Source organism: Ochotona princeps, chromosome 3 (assembly GCF_030435755.1).
Source record: "Ochotona princeps isolate mOchPri1 chromosome 3, mOchPri1.hap1, whole genome shotgun sequence".
In the NCBI taxonomy this organism is placed as follows: domain Eukaryota; kingdom Metazoa; phylum Chordata; class Mammalia; order Lagomorpha; family Ochotonidae; genus Ochotona; species Ochotona princeps.
In genome coordinates this window covers 65,967,616-65,986,769 of record NC_080834.1, presented here as the reverse complement: position 1 = coordinate 65,986,769, position 19,154 = coordinate 65,967,616, and positions in this window count along the sequence as shown.

The following is a 19,154-nucleotide window of genomic DNA, read 5'->3' as shown; positions in this document are numbered from 1 at the left end:
AGCAGAAAAGAAAGAGAAGCACAATTAGTAATGGGTGGGGCAGGGTTGTAAGAGGTTATTTACAGGGGAGCGAACTACTACTTTGTGGTAATGATTTATTTATTCCAATAAACTCTAACAAAGCTTTTGTATTATAAAGTAATACTATTTGATAAAGCTCAGCAGAATTAAAAGAGGAAAGAAGAATTGGATTTCTTTGTCAACAGATAATTTATTGACAGAAAGTCGCTACCATGTTTGACAGTTTCCTGGAACTAGAAACGGTTGCTTATCTGTTGTAAGTATAGGAGTGAAGAGAGGAAATGCTTAGCCATAGTATTTTCTAACCCAGGTTAGACCCTGCAGAGAACTTGTCTTATGGTCAGGGGTGGTGAGTAGAAATACTCACCAATTGAAGTTTGAAGTGCAGAATGCTATTAGATAGAGCAGAACACTGTATGGGGAAACAATGATGGGCTCTTAGAGAGGTCTCTGGAACTGACTTCCTCCTATTTTAAATCTAGGAGTTCGTCCAGGAGATAAGTGCATTTAATTGCATAGATAAGAAGTTACAAACTCTTAGAACTTTCTTTCCCTGAACATCTTAACCTGTGGTAAAGGAATCATTTCTGATTAGTTTGCAATTACACATACTCCCCATCAAGTTGGTATTGTTTTGAGTATAATTGGTAGAATGATTTCTACCTCTGGTTTCTTCTCAATGAGGATTTTAAACGGACTATGGACTTTAATTATTTCAGAAAGCATTTCAACTAACAAGGACTGGAATGTTTTCGAACTTTTCAGCACTGGCCTCGAAGATGTTCATCGCTCTGGTGTGCCATCCTTGTGCAACTGCTGGTAGCTGGCAGTCCTCGCTCCAGAAATGAGCTGAAGATTTTTCTTTCAGAAGCACTTTGGATATAGGCAAAAGCTGCAGTATTACCAGCCTCACGCTGTTACACTGTCCCTTGGGATCTCCCTGTAGAAGGCTCCCCTAGAATGATCATAGTTCTCAAAACCCATTTGTCTCCACTAAGATCCTGATATATCCCTATACCAATAAAGAAAATAGGGAGCATTTTCCACGTGAAATAAGAGTTTTGATGGGCCTAGCACAGTAGCCTAGTGGCTAAAGTCCTTGGCTTGCATGTGCCAGGATCCCATCTGGGTGCTGGTTCAAATCCTGGCTACTCTTCCAGCTCCCTGCTTGTGGCCTGGAAAACAAGTAGAGGGCAGACCAACACCCTGGGTCCCTGCACCTGCGTTAGAGACCCAGAAGAAGCTCCTGGCGCCTGGTTTCAGATCATATCAGATCAGCTCTGACCGTTGTGGCCACACGGGGAGTGAACCAGCAGATGGAAGATCATTCTGTCTCTCCTTGCCTCTATAAATCTGACTTTCCAATAAAAATAAATTTAATTTCTTTTAAAAAAAAGAGTTTGTATAACCAAAGAATGATGCTGAAATTCCATCAATACATCACATAGCTTATAGGCTGTGTGATAGACTTTGGGCTCAAACCTGGTGGGACAGGAATGTGCAGAGTGGGCCAGGTAGAGAGCAAGCATCTGCTTCTTCAGTGTGGTTCATCTGCTAATGCCTTCGTTTGTTCCTGGAAATTTTAATTCTCTACCTCCTCATGGGATCATTTGACATCATGACACTTAGGAATCTACTAAAAACTCCTGACTTTGCTAATCTTACCATTTACTCAATGAGGATTCTTTTAAATTTAATACTAACTTAAAGGGTGAAGTGATAGTCCTACAATCATATGAGTTTAGAATAAAGTTGCTGGTAGCCAGGCCACATGGCTGCCTTGGGGGGAGGAACACTCATGGCAGACCTTTAGGACCCCCTGCTTGGAGACTTCTTTAACTGGCACAGGTACATACAGCTGAGCACACTGGCTCCCTGGGAGGGCAGAGGTGGGGAGGGATGCTCAGCGGGCTTCTCCTGGAAGTTAATATTTTTTTTTTGACCCGCATGATGGGTGCCTATAGCTGGGCTGCATGGCTCCCGCTCAAAAGGCCCGGGGCAGAGCCCAGGCAAAGACGCTGGCTGAAGTCCCTCAGGCTGCCCAGCGGTGCACCCTCAGGATTTGAAGGATCTTGATTTACACAGGAATGATGGGATCTCACTGGTGGTAGTGAGAGAGATGACCTATGTTTTTTATGTCCAGGTTAGGGACTACAGCTAAAGGGCTTTCATAGATAAGTCCATGACATGTGTGTGTAAGAAGGGGACTGAAAACAAATTGGTTTGTAGAGGAAAACAAGCTTGAGAGAAGTGGGTCTGATAGAAGAATCTGTTGGGGAAATGTGGGCTCACCCCTGTGGAACTGCAATCTCTGCTGGCTCGCCCAAGAACTACAGATGGGGTCAGGCCTTGCTGGGGAGCTAAGGGGGCACCCCAACTAGGTTGGCATTCCCACTGGTGAGAATGAGAGTAAGACTGGGGGCAGCAGGCCTGACTGGACATGGCTAGAGCCTGCAGCGGCATGGGTGTGCACTGGGACTGTGGAGCATCAATTGGGCTAGACTCCAGCCCCTTCTGGTATTTGTGAGACCCAGATTGGGTATAGAACAGGCCAGGCTAGGTCTTGACTCCCACTGAACTATGTGAAAGCTGTGTCTGGGCACTGACCAGGAATCGCTAGGCTGCAGCAACCAATAACAAGAACTAGAATGGGTGTGGCTGGTTGAGCAAGGCCACTGTTCTTGCCAGAGCAGGAGGTGGACAAAGTCAACCTTGGTCAATAATCCACTGGTATGCGTGAGAACTATCACTGGGAGGAGACTTGATGGAGGAGCTTGGAACACTTCTTCACTGGGACGCAGTCCCTGCAGATGAGCGCAAGAATCAATGCAAGTTGCAGCCCAGACAACACCAGTACCTGTTGGCATACATGTGGGTCAGGTCTGGGGACAGACCCGACTGGGCCAGCACATAACACCCACTGGCAGATCTGAGAACCAGAACAGGAGACAGGAGGAGCCAGATCAAACTGCAACATCACTCAGATCACATTAGGACCAGGGCAGCAATCAGGCTGCACTGGGATAGACTGCAGCATCCACCAGTAGAAGCTGGAACAGGGGACAGACTAGACTAGGCCAGGTTGTGCAATAAGATCACAGACATTGAGGTGAGGTCATGCCAGCCTGGGCCCAGTGGGAACCAGATTCATGAGTCCCAGGGACAGGGGATCTGACATGGCTTGGGTAGCTTGGCTCAGGTCCTGGGGTCTACTTGCATGGTAGGGGTCAGGTTCCTGAGTCCAGGGGACGAGGGATCTGTGAGCCTTGGGTCGCCTGGTTCAGATCCTGGGACCTGCCTTTTAGGTGGTGTCAGGTTTGTGAGCCCCAAGGGTCAGGGATCTGGTGAGGCTTGGGTCTTCTGGCCCAGATCCTGGGACCTGCCTGTGAGGTGGATGCCAGATTTATGAGCCCCATGGGTGGAGGATCCCGCAGGTTTTGTGTCACTTGGTCTGGGTCCCAGTGCCCACCTAGTAGATTGGTGTCAAGTTCACAAGCCCCAGGGATGGGGGATCCAGCGATGCTTGGGACGCTTAGTCTGCGTCCCTGAACTCGCCAGCAAGAACATGTCCTACTTAGCAAAAAAGGCAGAGCAGTGGACACAGGCCCTGTTGTAAAAGGAGAATGTGGCAGGCAACTCACTTGGTGCTGTAGCAGAGAAAGAACAGAACAAACTGGACAACTACCCCAAACAAATGATGATACCAAAAAATCTTGGTGAATGGAGCCAATGGATAATGGGAGGGTGACATCATCCTTGGATGGATGAAATCGGCAGCATTTCAGAACTACCCAAACCACTTGGACAGAACCCTTGGAATATGTACACATTGAGACCCTGGGTTGATATGAGTTGGCAGTTCTTCTTGCTTGGGTACCTGGGTGTGTGGAAAGCCATGGGTGGCTTCCCCCCTTTGTCTCTCCCCATCCCCAGGAATCACAGAAAAAATAGCAAATTTGGAAGCAATAATATACCCAATTTTCCCTAAACCTTCCCATCCTGATCCACCATGTAATCATTATAAAAAATAAAATCTATATTAAAAAAGAATAAAATCACTATTTTTCAAGGAGGAAGGGTCTTCTAAGACACATAATTCAACTTCCTCCTTTTACATTTAGGAAACTGAGGTTTCTGCACCCAAACGGTGAAGCCCTCCTCCCATGTTCTTTTGGCGGTTATTGTGGGTGCCAGATCCCACGAAACCCTGTTGTCTACAGTTACTCTGTGTGTCAAGAGATCTTGGACTTGACACCTGGTGCTACTAAGAGTCTGTAGAACAATCGAGGCCTGTGCTAGGGAGTTTTCCAGAATGAGATGGAAGAAGAGAAGAAAATATAAAAGGGAAAATATTTTTAACTCCTGCAGGCATTTTTTGAATGATAGCTTGAATATTGTGGTTCCCTTTAGTAATTCAATCCCCCCAGATTTCTGCGATTTTTTTTACAGGGAGGCTATTTCTACCAGATAGTCAAAGGTGGAGGTCATGCCTGAGGCAGCCAGCCTAGGAAGGCAATTCAGCTCTTCCTCCAGGTGTGCTGTAGTCATGCTACACTGGAAGTTGTGAGAATTTTCCAAGAAAAGAAACTGATCTAACAGGGTGTTAAAATTGAAATTTCAACCAGAAATTAAGCTAAAATGCATACAAAATTTCCCAGTGAATTGCTGAATCGCAACATGCAAATGGCATAAGCATAATATCTGGAAATACTTCATTTAAAAAAAAACTCTTCAGAGAATCCAGAGAAGGATTTTATGGGATTTCCTTAGAGGTGATTAATGTCTATGAGATGGGGCCTTGGTCATTCCTACTTGTGAAATTCCCATCTCCAGCAAGCTAGTGCCTCAGCAGGGGACTTGGAGAGGTTAAATATATCTTCAAAGTATGTGCAAAGTTGTCAGGTGGAGTGAGAGGACTCTGATTGTTTACTACATTCAAGACGATTTGCTCCTGAGAAATGCAGATGCAAGAGTTAGTCCACCAGCACTTCCCTTTGCAGGCCAGCTGCTGGCTGCTGCAGGTGGGCTGAGGTGCTTCTTGTTTTCCAAGGGACTAAAGTGTATCACAGGGGCTGAAAACTGGTGTAGATCCTCCACACTGGCAACCCGGAGGTTAGGGAGGAGTGAGCATCCTGGAAGGGTATCACTCAGGTCTCAGTGGTTGATGCTGGAATGTCTCCTGTCTCAGAAGCCTAAAATGGATGCACATGTGTCACGTTTACCACTCACCACCCCGCAAGCCATTCAGCACAGCAAGGGTAATAAATTCCCTTAGTTCTCCTCTCTTCACATTTCCATGGTGTCAGATAAAATATCAGTTACATTTGAACTACAAATATTTTCTATTTTACCCCAAGAAAATGTATTTTATCCCAAGATATAAGGGATATACTTATGCTAGACATATGAAATTCAGACTTAACTAGACATTCTGAATTTCCATGTACTAATTCCAACAACCTGATCCCACTCTGCTCCAGCTTTTGTCAAGCAGCTGGCGCATAGTTGAATGTTGAAGGGAAGGAAAGAACAGACATGTTTTTTGTTTCCTGAATTGACAATGTGCTTTGTGGTTTAAGTTAAGCAGAAAAGTTAGTGGAAACGGACCCGCACGGTGGCCTAGTGGCCAAAATCCTCTCTTTGAACGCACCAGGATCCCATATGGGTGCCAGTTCTAAACCTGAGGCCTCACTTCCCATCCTGCTCCCTGCTTGTGGCCTGGGAGCAGTTGAGGACGACCCAAAGCCTTGGGTTCCTACACCCTTGTGGGAGACCTGGAAGAGATCCTGGCTCCCAGCTTTGGATCAGCGCAGCCCTGGCCATTGTGGTCACTTGGGGAGTGAATCATTGGATGGAAGATCTTTCTCTGCGTCTCTCCTCCTCTCTGTATATCTGACTTTGCAATAAAAATAAATAAATATTTTTTAAAAAATAAGTTAGTGGAAACAACTTTCTTCAGGCAATGGAAGGAAAAGATTGCTGTACTGAATTCATTTTAAAAGGATTGGGTAAAAATTAAAATTAAAATTGTGTTTTGAATACATCACAATTCTTTTCTGCTACTTAGATCTTTGTTGGAACTTTATCACCCAGTTCTTCCATAGGATTGTGACTATTAATTAACTTCTCTTGCCATTTGTCCTCTTCAGAGCATGTTTGGGAAAATTTTATTTAGCCTAAGCATAGGCTTGTGCTGGAGAATCTTGACAAAACTATGCTGAGAACTAGTAAAGAAGTTAATTTCTTCAGGGTTTCAGATTCAGAAAGTCTCAACTCAAATGGAGTTTGAGACTAACTAAACTAATCTCATTCTTAGGTTCAGAAACTTAGGAGATCTACATACAGGGTGCTCAGCAGGACTGGTTCATCTAGAGTGCCGTCAAGCCAGAAAACACCCAGTTTTTTATTTTGTTTTCTATTGATTTGGTTTTGTCTTTTTGAAATAAGCAATGCAAATTTTATTCTGAGACTGGCTCACTTGTTATTCATAAAGTGGCTGCAAGTTTCAGTGGAGCCCATGGGACTGAGAGCAATGCTGTTTTGGCACTCCAACCAGCCTAACTGGTTGATCACAGGTTCTGGCTGTGATGACTCTAACCAGGGACTGGAATGTGTTGAGGACATAAAGGCTATCGGCGTTGTTGTGTTCAACTTGTATACAGAAATACATGAGCTAGGTGGGAAAGAGCAGATAGGTGATTGCTTGTGAGTGAACGTGTGTGTGTGTGTGTGTGTGTGTGTGCGCATCTCTGTTGGGGGCAGGGTTCTGAATTATTGTTAGCAACTGTGTGAACTAACAAATGTTCACTACAGTTAGGAATTAAAATTTTTTCTCATTGGCCATGGGCAGGGTGATACCAGAAACTATTTAATACTCACAAAACCTGAAAGGTTGCAGCTCTCAGTACAGAGGCCTGGCTCCCCCAAAGGTCTCTTTCTGATTTGCAAAGGGGTTAACTCTTTAGCTGCTTGGAAAGTGCCCAAGAGAGTCCAGGGAAGATGACCTGAGGCCAGGATAGATTGAAGCAGCCATTTACCAACTTAAACCAAAGTATACCGACATATTAACTCATATAACTATGCCTATGTATATGAGTTGAATAATGCTTTAAAATGCAATGAGAGTTTGATTTTGAATCAATTCTTCATTTTTTCTCTTTCCTCATTTGAAAACTGAGTGGTGAGCTGAATGTGTGGTAAGCAATGAAGACATTAGTTAGGATGTCGGGTGCTCTGGGCTTGATTTTGGCTCTGGTTTCAATTCCAGCTTTCAACTAGTGCAGACCCTTGCAGACCCTTGGCAGACCCTTGTCTGCCAAGCATGCAATGGTCTTCTACTGAGTTCCTGCCTGCCTGCTTCAGTTCAGCCCCTTAGCCTGTGTGGACATTCGGAGAGTGAGCCACAGGGAGGGAATAGGTCCCTTTCTCTCTCTTCCTTCTTTGATTAAAAAAAAATTGGAAAGAAAAATAAATGGCATAAATTACATACTTTTAACAGTTGTGACTTTAGCAGAGCACTGTTTGCCTTACATTCTATAATAATTTATATACATAAGCTTTGATTCTTACATCCTTGTGACATATCTGCCTTATAGAAATTGTTTTCACAAATCATAAAATACTGAGTACCAAATTTCCATTTGAAATTTAACACACTAAATATAACTGAATTTAAGACAGACTTTAACTGGATTTTGACACTAAAAATTTCAAATATGTTATTTCTAAGGGGTTTCTTGTTGTTTCTCATTTTCTATGTTTTGCATGTAAAGCGAAGGGGAAAAAACAACCATTTAACATCTTAAAAACCACTAATGCTATTTTGACCTTAACGGAAAGAAAGAGAAGCACAAAAACAGAAATAGCTGAGGGAAAATTAGAGTTAGATGGAGGCCGTTCATGCGTCTGAAGATAGTTCAGAGGCTAAAGGAATTCACTGGTTAGAGTGGTAGGAAGGGGGCACAAGGCTATTTTCTTCTCCACGGGCCAAGTGCCCTCACCAGGGCACTGACTTTTCTCCAGCTCTTCACCTGTGTTCTAACATTTCCTCAAAGTTCTACCGCCAAACCTGGTTTCACTTGTTTGGTTATCTTAGATACAACAACACCAGGGAGGAGTCTTTTCTTTTCCTAAAATAAACAGAAAATCAGCCAAAATGGAAATGCTGTTTTGTACCTCTTGCCCATTGTTTTTTTTTTTTTTTTTTTTTTTTTGGTCATTTTCTACCTACTCTGGTAAAATCAGAGCTAATTATTCAAAAGGTCTCTGTTGTAGCAACAGCATCACAGGCATGAGAGAAGAGTGCACCTGTTTCTTCTTAGTTTGTTTTTAGCAAAATACATACAGTATTTGAGATGTTTGAAACTGCTCTATCTGATGGAGCATTTCAAACTATTGCAGCTCTGTATTTGTGAATTTTTCTGCACTTTAAGTCACCAAGATATATTAAAGCCAAGAAAAGCCTTTGATTGTTGAAGAGAGAAATTCTGGTGGATTGCTAGCATTGTCTCCTGTTCTGAGCAAAACCACTTCACTGAGCAGCAGATTCTTAAATCTTTCACTCTCTCTTTACATACAGTTTTGGTATACTTATGTGTCTGGACACATCTGTGCTTATCACCCCACTGCAAAAGTTTAGTGAAGAAATAACTAAAGACACAAGAGTAAGAAATGGTCACCTTAACTTTCGAAAGCAGTTTTTGTTACAGAATATGTAAAGCTAAGTGATGAATGCACTCATATTTCTTTCGATAAAATAATTCTCAAATCTACTTTGCAAAATTTATGCTGATCTTTTCAGGAAGTGACAGCAAGGTTGCATTAGGACACTGTTTTCAGTGTCTTTACAGTTCACCTTTCCATCAGTTAACTGAATCCCTAAACCACTATCAGGCCCCTCAAAAGTTCATGATCATCTGGGATACTTACTACTTAATGTAAAATATAGCCTTGCAGTTTATGGAAAAATTTCTAATTTACTGGCGGTGGTTGGAGGGAGTCTTAACCACTAAACTGTGCCTGGAAATCCATCACTAGTGGTTACAAGGCATGTTGGACTTACCTTCAGAAAGATCTTTCATTTAACTGGGAAATCAATGTTATACAAAGAAATGTCTTGATGCAAAAAGCAGGGGAACATACATATGTCTAATGTAGTTTAAAAAGTTAATGGAGAGTGTCAGGATCATTTCTAAATGGTGAAGGATGTGAGTGGACTCCCTCATCGCTATAACACATCAGAAGCAAAGAAAATTCAAGGCAAAAGAAATAGAAATAGAAAACTTTATTATTTAACATATCTAGAAATCTTTATCTTAGTCTTAGCCAAAGCTGTGATATTTAGTGATGTCAAATTACACATGTTCAGTTTAGTTTGACAATCATGACTGTCCGATAAGGAATGAACAAGGATATATGTATACAAAAATGAAGACATGGCAAGCTCTTGCCTGTCCCCAGCCCTCTCTCGCTGGTGTTCAGACATGACTCCAGATGATTCGATATGCAAGATGTAACCGCTGCAACAGCAAGTCAATGAATAGGGAAATAAGGGCCCTGGCTGAAAGCTAGGACGGTCATCATTTTATGCTTTTAAATGTGTAGTAGTTCTTACACTGTTGCTCTGAAAGAATTATTTGTAAAGATAACAGGTTTTCCTAGAAAGAATAAAAAGATGTCTAAAGACCAGTAAAGAGATTATTCTCTCACTCCCAAACTGGTAGCACAGCCAAGTGCAGAATCAGAGAAGTTAAAATTCAAAATGGATGTTTTACCAGAAATTTCCTGCAGCTACTACTTTTCATCTATTTCATTAAAAACAACTGAACTAAATTTTATCTTTTCTGCTTCTATAAAATCGATGCATATTAGAAAATACTGATCATAATAAAAATAAATTGTAACTTTACTATGCTGTGATGTACATTCATATTTCCTGTATAAAAGGCTAGTATTTTTTCATTTTACGAGGTGAAAAAAAATCTTTAAATGTGATTCTTCTATAGACACCACTCTGCAGTCTGCTTTTTTCATTTAATCTTATTTAATTTACTGTGGAGATTTTTTCCTACTTCAGTATATGATATAATATCTTTTGAAGCTACATAGCATTTCATTGTAAGAGTGTATATAAACTTCAATTTATTTATTCATTTTTGGACATTTACATCGCTTTCACTTTTCTATTTTATAAACAGTGCTGTTAAAAAATGTGTTCACATGTGTTTGTGACCATGGCCACAATTAGTTTCCAGGGTAAATTCATAGACGTGAAAATGCTTTTGAGATGAATTTCTGTTTCCTCTACACAAAGCTCCCTCAGGACCTGGCATTGTGGCATAGTATGTAAAGCTGCCACCTGTAGCGCTGAGTCTCTGATGGGCTTTCCAATAATAATAATAAAATCTTAAAAAAAAAAAAAAGAAAAAGAAAGAAAGTTAGTGTGAGAAAGACAGAGAAAGACAGGGAGAGTGAAATCTCCATCTATTGCTTCACTGCCCACATGGCTGCAGCAGCTAGGGCTGGGACCAATCAAAGCCCGGAGCCCAGAACTCCATGAGGATCACCCATGTGGATGGAAGGAGCCCAGATCCCACGGCCTGGGTCACCCATGTGGATGGAAGGAGCCCAGATCCCACGGCCTGGGTCACCCATGTGGTTGGAAGGAGCCCAGATCCCACAACCTGGGTCACCCATGTGGATGGAAGGAACCCAGATCCCATGGCCGTCTTCTATTTTTCCAGGCGCGTGAACTTTGAGTTGAGTCAGAAGCAAAAGAGCCAATATTTTCATGCTTGTTGATTATATTTCTTCTACTTAAATTATAGAAATTAGGCTACTATGCTTTGAAATCTTAAGAATTATGTAAGTCTATGCATGTTCTACTTTGATTTTTCTTCAATTATTTGCTAATGTTCTGATTTTGAATTGTCACTGCACATGAGACAGATCTGTTTGCATGCATGAAAAACTTTTCCATAAGAAACGAGTTTGCTGTTTCCATCTAGTTTCAAGTCCTCTGAGTCTGTATTTTTGCATTGAACATGAACCCACAGGCTACGTTTCATTTCTCCACTGACTGTGAGTTTTGCTTTTGTTGTAAACAGAAGGTAATCAAGAGGGTATCTTATCAAATCACTATATCTTGAAAAGATTTCTGTGGAGTCACCTACATTTTTTTGCATACCTTTGTAAATTTGTCATTCAAAAATAAGTTTAAATTTAATACTGTTCAAAATGTGTTCTTGTGTTTAAAATAATCTTTTAAGTCTAAAAATGTTTAAGGACAATGGCAACATTTTCCTCTTGAGATGCCAACAGGAACCTGTTAGTAATATAAAAATGAAAAAAAATATATAAAAATGGTAGTTACACAGAGTGACTGCGTCTGAGGGGCTTTCCCCTTCAATGTGGGAAAAAGTCAAAGAAAGTTATTTGGCTTTCTATAGCAACCATACTTGATTCTTTGATTCAAAAAGTTGATGTGATGTGGATTGTGAATTTTATGAAGAAGCATGTTCAACTTTTACTTTTTGAATCTTGCAGAATCTAAAATAATTCACAAATGGCTGGATAAAAGATTGGATAAATAGGTTACTATACAGATCGTTGTTGATTGTGAAATATACTATTTTTTCAAAAAATTACATCCAACTTGCATATTTTTGTTGTTGCGAATGTGATTATATTTACATGTTACTTTATTTTGTGTTTTCTATACATTATGATTTTAGTTGATTTATTTTCTCCTTTCTGGTATTCAGTATTCTGTGAAATGGAATAAAATAGTCATTTCCAATATTGACACTTCAGTGTCAATATTGTAAGAAAATCGAATAGATGCTTATCTATTATTATTGTGCACTGCATGTTTCTGTAGTTTTTAACTAAAAAATTTTAACAAAGATATATAGAAGTTTATATATTTGTGGGGTACCATGTGATGCTTCAATAGTTATATACGTTGTATAATACACAGAGTATATATATATATATATATGTATATATATACACTCACTTAAATCCTCATTTAGCATCTCTTATGATGTAAATATCCACAACTACCATCCCATTTTCTCAGTTTATACAGAAATATACAGTGCATTACTGTTCATAGAGTCATCCTTTTATGAACTACAGTGTCAGAAACTAACTCCATCTAGCTATAACTTAGTACACCTTAATCAACACTCCCCTACCCCTTCCCTCCCACTCATCTAGTAACCACATAATGCTGTCAACGTCTGTGAGACTGAAAGATTTGTTTTTTTTCCACTGCACATATGAATGAGATTATACAATAATTGTTTTTCTGTTCTTGGCTTATTTTATTTAACATAATGACCTCAAAGTCTATGTATGGTTGTTGCCTTGAATGACAAGATTTCATCTTTTCTGTGTCTGAGTAGTATTTCTTTGTGTGGATGTAACACATTTTTAAAAATCCATTGATCAGGGCCCGGCGGCTTGGCCTAGCAGCTAAAGTCCTCGCCTTGAACGCCCCGGGATCCCATATGGGCGCCGGTTCTAATCCCGGCAGCTCCACTTCCCATCCAGCTCCCTGCTTGTGGTCTGGGAAGGCAGTCGAGGACGGCCCAATGCATTGGGACCCTGGACCCGCGTGGGAGACCTGGAGGAGGTTCCTGGTTCCCGGCTTCGGACTGGCGCGCACCGGCCGTTGAGGCTCACTTGGGGAGTGAAACATCGGAGGGAAGATCTTCCTCTCTGTCTCTCCTCTCTGTATATCCGGCTTTCCAATAATAATAAATCTTTAAAAAAAAAATCCATTGATCAGTGGATGAGCACTCAAGTGCCTTCTATTTCTGATTGTTGTGAATACTGCTGCTATAAACATGGAAGTTTGTCTCTAGTTTCATTTCCTTGGATATATACCCAGTAGTGGTACTATTGGGACATCCGGGAGTAAATTTTTAGCATTTTGAAGAATATGTATTCTGTTTTCTGTAATGACTTTCCTAGTTTACATTTCCACAAACACTGTTTTAGTATAGCCTTTTCTCTGCATCTTTGCCAATACAGACTATTCTTTTGTCTTTTGATAATAGCAAATCTTACTGGGTAAGATGATATCTCACAGAAGAGTTCATTTGCATTAACCTGTTGATGAACTGAGCATTTTTTCATTATAATTACTGTCATGTATCCTCACGTTCTGATATGAATATCTGTGTTTGAAGAAACAAATGGTGTATATTTGCACAGATGTTAATAGTTACATCTGAAATTAATGCAGTAAAATGGTAAAACATCTGAAATTAATGTGGTAAAATATTAAAAATGATCAAATTTTAAGATGAAAAATAAGCATTAGAAAACAGAAAGAAAAGTGGTTTACAAATGGGTGACTGTGACCAGATGCAATATAACTTCTTTAGGTTTTACTAACTACAATAAGGAGCCTTAAATTTATGATTGTCATGGTGCTTTGTGTACAAAAGATACTTTGCATTCAGTTTACTGCATGAGAGTTAGACTGTTTTCTAGGAACTCCATATGTCTGTGGCATAATGAGCCTGCATTTCAAGTGTTAACCTACAATAAGAAGAGGAATGAGTCACTTAACCAATGAGTCAAGCCAAAAATATAGGATGAACGATCAAATAAGCTTTCTTAAAAAAAACGAAAAAACTTATTAACTTCTTTACTTGAAAGTCAGACTTACAGAGAAGGAAAGAACATGAGACAGATGTTCCATCCAATGGTTCATTTCCCCAAATGGCTGCAATGGCTGGAGCTGGACAGATCCTAACCTGGGAGCCAGGAATTTCTTCTAGTCTTTCATGTGGATAGGTGCCAAGGCTTTGGGCTGTCCGCTATTGCTTCCTCAAGCCATTGGCAAGCAGCTGGATTGGAGTGGAGCAGTCGGGACTTGAAATGGCACCTATATGGAATGCCAGTGCAATGCAGGCAGAAAATGAGCCTTCTAGGCTCAAATTTACCTTTATTTTCCGTACATTATATACTAGCTCTAAAAACACTACACTTCACTAAGCTTGTATATAATAGTAAGTTCTGTATTATAGTAGAACTAACAAAATTAGACATTTGTGAAGGCTTTGGTGTGGACACTTACTAAATACAAAGAGTTTATTCTTAAAGAAAAAGGTCAATTGCTGGTTGAAGACTTGGTCACAGAAATTTTTTCTTTAAAGATTAATTTTATTTCTATTGGAAAGTTAGATATACAGAGAGGAGAGACAGAGAGGAAAATCCTCCATCTGATGATTCACTCCCAAAGTGACTGCAACAGCTGGAGCTGCACCAAGCTGAAGCCAGGAGCCCAGAGACTGCTCCAGGTCTCCCACAAGAATGCAGGGTCCCAAGCTTTTGGGCCGTCCTCAACTGCTTTCTCAGGCCACAAGCAGGGAGCTGAACAGGAAGTGTAGCTGCCGGGACACGAACCAGAGCCCATATGGGATCTGAGTGTGTTCAAGGTGAGGACTTTAGCTGCTAGGCTATCTTGCTGGGATCCAGGAATTTTTTTATTGTTGTTAAAATTAAGTGTCTTTAGTCACACATGAGGTATAAAATTTTATTTGACTTAAAAGCATCACAAGAGTAACTTAATATTTTGCTTTTTGTATAATTTAATGTAAGAGTATACTTGCAGACTAGAGATCACAAAAAAGGAGCATTTTTTATCATTCATTTCAGGCTGTTAATAACATGAGAATGAAGTTTCTCTGATCAGAAGTAATCACACCAAGCAGAAAAATTGTTAAAGTTCCTAACATTAAACATGATGTACTAATAAATAAATCTTAACCTACTAACATGGGAATGATGGGAAGTATAATTATTAAATCATCTTAATTAGTACATAAGAAAATTAGTGCATGTCAGATTCATCCTTTACTAGATTTGCTGGGAATTACAAAAATAGCATGAAATTCTAACACAAATTAGCTAAATAGACTTCTTGCATTAGTTAACTATAATTTGACTCAATTACACTTGGCAAATTTGAAGTTTCATTGTAAATTTTATTTATTTGTTTACTTATTGGTGATACAGTTCCATCGGCTCTGGAATTTCCTCTTCGCACCTACTCCTGTGGGACAGTTCCCCTCCCTCCTCTGATTTTTCCTATATTACTGTAACAGTATAGTCTTTCAAAACCAGTCATAAGTCCAACATTCTGCTACTTAAGAGTGTCATAACGTCATAGGTAGAGACAATGGCAAAGTCCAGCATCTAATTGTCACTGTATTTTTAAAGCAGTTGGATCTAGAAATTTGGCACTTATCTGTACCAAGAACTCTTTGGTTTATTGACATCTACCAAACAATGAAGTGCTTTCCCCCACTCTAGACTAATTAATGAACTATTGTATGAGGGTTCTTATTTAAAAAAAATTATTTATTTTTTATTACAAAGTCAGATATACAGAGAGGAGGAGAGATAGAGAGGAAGATCTTCCATCCGATAATTCACTCTCCAAGTGAGCTCAGCGGCTGGTTCTGCGCTGATGCAAAGCCGGGAACCTGGAACTTCTTGTGGCCTGGGAAAGCAGTCGAGGATGGCCCAAAGCCTTGGGACCCTGCGCCCGCATGGGAGACCCGGAAGAACTCCTAGCTCTTGGCTTCAGAACGGCACAGCACCAACCATTGCAATCACTTGGGAAGTGAATCATCAGATGGAGGATCTTCCTCTCTGTCTCTCCTCCTCTCTGTATATCTGCCTTTCCAATAGAAATAAATAAATCTTTTTTTAAAAAAGTGAAGCAGCCTGGATTCAAACTGGTGCCATATAGGATACAGCTCAACTGGCAGTTCTTATTTTGTTATGATTTAACTTGTTCTAAGAACCTTTTTATTAATAGTTTGGCATGTTGAATATATGAAGTCAGTTTTGCTTTTCATTGTGTCTTTTGTTTAGTTTTATTACCTTGAGATGTAATGTCTTTTTATCCAATACCTTTGGAACAATAGTCCTATTAAAAAAATGACAAAAATAACAGGAAATGAAAAGGGTAACTCATCCTAGGGTTAATTAATTAATTTGATGATGTTTATGTGGTTAATTAGGATGGAAAGGGTTGAGGGTTAGGGGAAAGTGGGTGAGACCATTGTTTGCATATTTTCTTTTGCTTCTTCTTGTATCTGGGAAAAGGAGAGAGATAAGAGGAAAAGCATCACACAGCTTCCCAACTGCCCTAGTACCGGGGGTGGGGAATGGCCAGCAATACGATGGAGTTTTACATCCAAAATATGAAATCAGATCACCAGTGCTGCTGTTTTTCCTTGTATGTTTATGTATGAAGTGTAATTCTAATTGCTTACTCTTAGAATTCATAAAAAATAAGACCTGACGCGGTGCCCTAGTAGCTAAAGTCCTCACCTTGAACATGTTGGGATCCAGTATGGGTACTGGTTCTAATCCTTGCAGCCCTGTTTCCCATCCAGCTCTTGCTTGTGGCCTGGGAAAGTAGTCAAGGACAGCTCAAAGCCTTGGGACCCTGCACCCACGTTAGAGATCCAGAGGAGGTTCCAGGCTTCGGCTTGGGATCGGCTTAGCTCCAGATGTTATGGTCACTTGGAGAGTGAATCATCGGACGGAAGATCTTCCTCTCTGTCTCTCCTCCTCTCTGTATACCTGACTTTGCAATAAAAACAAATCTTAAAAAACAAGAATTTATAAAAACAAAGAATGTTGACTCAAGAAAAAGTACTTCAAATATGAATAGATGTTTGTAGGTGAAAATCCAATCCACATGCAATCTACGGGTGCAAGGGAGCTTGCAGTAGCCAGTACATATTTTTAAATATTATGGCAGTTTGAACTGGCCTCAGCTTTGCTCCTTGGAGCACTTCTCTTTGACACAGGGCTGGAACCATTATCTACAGCAGGCTCCACCAACAGGTTTTACAAGTGAATTTGTCATCTTGTTAATTTGGCTTGTGTTTTGTGAATGAATTTTGTGGGAAAACCAAGGCATACTGTTCTCTGTAATGACACCTGACAAGTCATTTCTCACTTCTGAGATCTCTAGGGAGAACACGGAGTGATTAGAAGAGGTAAAATGAGTCAGAGAGGAAGATATCTTTCACTCAGCTTACCATCACTCTGAGCATTTCTCTATCTAAAAATTAACCTGTGACCCCAGCGATAGGTTACTTTAACTCACACACAAAACGTCCCTTCAAAACTATTATTATAACTTACGTTCACCTCAGAAGTGATGTCGGTTTGTTGGAGTGGACGGATTTAGGAACTTTCAAGGAACAACAGGTTAGTTTTAACCTTTTAATATGACCCAAGTACATGTTTGAGATTCTGTGTGTTAATCATACTTGTTTTAATATCAATAAATTAGATGTTTCCTCACCCAGGGTTTAATTCAGAGTTCTTTCACGATAGTTCAAAGAAACATTACTTGAGAAATGCTTGAAAGATTTACATGTAATTCCTGATGGTAACTTTGAATACTTGAGCATGTAAAACTGTGTTGTTTTTCTGATAGATTTACTCCAGATTATTACATTTTATTTTTGTTTTCTAACTCTGGATGTCATCTGCAAAGCATGATTGTGTTAGAATGTCAGATTAATTTTCTGGAAAGTATTGATAATATATGTTTTGTTGTGTTGTGTAAGCTATTCAATGACCACAAGTCAGCTGTCAGGATAGTTTAATTGAGATAATACAAATCTTGAAAAGCTACAAAGATGTATTTTTTTTTAACATATGTCTGTAAATACAGATATGTGTACATGGAAACTACTCATTGAAACTGGGAAATATTTCAAAATATATAAATGACACAGTATTAAATAATTGTTAAAATGGTTTAATGCTATTCTAAAGCAAATTATTCTAAAGTATCAATAATATACCAGCTTAGTCAAATCTTGAACTACTTCTATCAGCTACACCAATCTAAAACTATCTCTATTTTCATTTCACAATTAATGCATTATTATCAATATAAAATATATGGATATTTTCTTAAGGCATACAATGATCATATTTATTTAAAGTATTAAAAAGGCCAACAATATGTTTTATACATAGTGTTATTTTAAATATTCACAGCTAAAACCAAGTAATGAAATAACATTAAGATGTATTCTCAGTATTTGTTACACAAGAATAAACATCTTTTGTTAGCCTACTTTTGGACTTTAAAACAGCATTCCATAATTAATAACAAATCTAATCTCTTTACATAATAACCATTTGCTTCATGCTTTAGAAACATTTCACTTAGAGCTATTAATCTTATGAGATCATCAAGAATTCTATAGATACAGAGATCATGAAGTACCTTTTGGTCTGCGATGCTAAAATAGCTTTCCCTGTACCCCAACATTAAAGTTGAGGCTACAACTAATAATGTAGGAGTTCTTGTTGCTCAACATATATCTTATCTGATTGATTCTGCCTTGTTTTTATTAGCATTATATTCCTAAAAGGCAATAACTTTCATAATAGCTGTGATTGTATTGATTGGTTTTCAGGAAATGTATGACTTCTACTTTAATTAGTTTTATTTAAATTGTGGGTAGTTATTGAATTATTTTGAATTCAGTTTGAAGTTTTTCAAGAGTTTTTTAAAATTATGATTCACATAATCCTTTTTTCTTACAGCCATAATACTTTATTGAATGGCTGTTAGCTCTTAAGCATTAATATAGAGTAATAGATTTTAGACATTAATACAATACAGAAGAGTATTTGTTTAAAAATTACAGCTTTATTAATAGTCTCATTAAAACATGCTAACCAACTTATAAAACCAAAAGCTGTAATTTCAACTTGTAAGTAGACTATAAAATGTCTAATAGTTGAGATTTCTCAAAATGGCATATAATTTGAAATTAAATCTCTTAAGAGATTCTAGGACTTTCTCTGGTTTTCAGAGCTAACGTTTATAAGTAAAATAGTAGTTTATTTGGATCAACAGCAAGGTGGGAAAAACAACCCACTTTCTTCTAAATACCAAGAATGCTTATAGTAGTATTATTGCCACTCCAAGAAGTTCGTGGTTACAACTAATTACATATTTTCTTTTCACCATTTTTTAAGAGGACTAAAGGTAGCAATTCACTAAATCTATATTCATTGGGTGAAGGAATTCAAGAAACTCTTTGGGTTTAAAAAAACTGAATAGA